Here is a 1,493-nt window from a genome sequence, read left to right as displayed (position 1 = left end):
GCACTGGGGTGGCAAGCTTTTTCTCAGGGGGGCCATGGCCCCCTGGCCCCCCCTGACTGCTGGCGCCCCTGTCTGTTGGGAATGGTTTCAAGTGTAGGGCGGTGTTTTTAATTACATCAGTGTCCTCAAATATTAGAAGAATGAACATTCTAACTAAAATATGTTTAACAGAAAGTGTTGATGTTTGTTTCAGAAGATAAATCATGTTCTGGGTTTAACTTTAGAGAGAAAAGTGTTAATATGAGTTTCAAACAAAAGAGTCACTGGATCTCTGAACCATAAGGACAGAATTTTCTGAGGGCGTTCGATACGCAACACACACATAAACACACAAAACACTTGATCTGATCTCATCAACAATAAACAAGGGTAAACTCTAACAACGCAGAGCAAAATAGCACGACATCGTGGATGTGATACAGATGGGGAGAGGGGTCTGAGTGTTTGTGCCCTTCAAGTCTGAGGGTCTACACCAAGCAGCAGCGGTGGGAGGGGATTCTGTTCAGGAAGGCACATCAATCAGCGCCAGGTTTTTGTGTAAAGCCACATCCTAAAATTAGATTTTGGACCATCCTGCTGCTTGCAAATCAATCCTGTCTGCGAGGTGGCATCACAGCAGGAAGATCTCTCCCTGCCCCCTCCCTCCACACACGCACACAGACACACAAACACAGCCGTGGCTCAGATCAGAAGGATCTGTTGTTAGGCTGCTGCAGAATCACAGAGCCTGCAGGTGCGTAAGCAGGATGGGGATGCCTCTCCACGCAACTCATCTTTGTTCGGCTTTACTGATCATCCCCCACCCACCCACACTCACACACGCACGTTCCCTCGCACGCGCACACACGGACGTCAATTCACAAAATCGTGCATTTGCAGCATTTCTAGAAAACTTCCACAAGGGAGAGAAAAACAGCTGAGCGAGCATTGAGCAGACTGAGCTCCTAATAAATCCATTTTTAAAGGATAATTCTGTAAAATATCTGCCCTGAATTCTAACTTACCATAACTTTTCCTGTCGGTCATGTCCACAGATTATTTTTTAAATATTTTCCCCCTTTATAGTAATTTTAGAAACTGTCGAGATTAATAGGAAGGTGACTCCTGCATGTTTGATAGATGTGCTGATGAGGAGACTATAATATGTTGGTGCAAACAAAGATTAAGTTGTGGTAAAAGAGGAAAACAAAAGAGGCTACTTACATTCACAGGAAAATGCAGCAGCAACAAAGCTCGAGGAGTCTGGGGGGAGATGGGGTGGGTGGGAAGGTGGTGGTGAGGTCCCAGGTCTTCTCTCGATCGCACCCAGTTTTCCTCTTTCTTTCCTGTTCGATGCAGCGGATTTTCTGCTGCAGTCCGAGAAAACCCAGAGTCTGAGGGAGGCGGGAGCGCATGAGTGTGATGGGAGAGGGGGGTGGAGTAGTAGTAGGCAGACTAAGATCTCTGCACACACACACACACACACACACACACACACACACACACACACACAC

At 46.7% G+C, this 1,493-nt stretch overlaps 1 protein-coding gene across 1 annotated transcript in view; it reads right to left on the bottom strand.

The window, feature by feature from the left end:
- The window catches only part of LOC106534024 (synaptic vesicle glycoprotein 2C), a gene marked incomplete at its 3' end in the record, with an annotated part of 85,696 nt that extends 84,317 nt beyond the window's left edge, over positions 1-1,379 (bottom strand). The window contains 1 exon segment of the mRNA XM_014030527.1: positions 1,204-1,379.
- Between the last annotated feature and the right edge of the window lie 114 nt (positions 1,380-1,493).

The sequence above is a fragment of the Austrofundulus limnaeus genome, unplaced genomic scaffold, assembly GCF_001266775.1.
Source record: "Austrofundulus limnaeus strain Quisiro unplaced genomic scaffold, Austrofundulus_limnaeus-1.0 Scaffold1075, whole genome shotgun sequence".
Classification (NCBI taxonomy): domain Eukaryota; kingdom Metazoa; phylum Chordata; class Actinopteri; order Cyprinodontiformes; family Rivulidae; genus Austrofundulus; species Austrofundulus limnaeus.
Note: the sequence above shows the minus strand (reverse complement) of the source record. Positions and strands in the feature narration are given on the sequence as shown.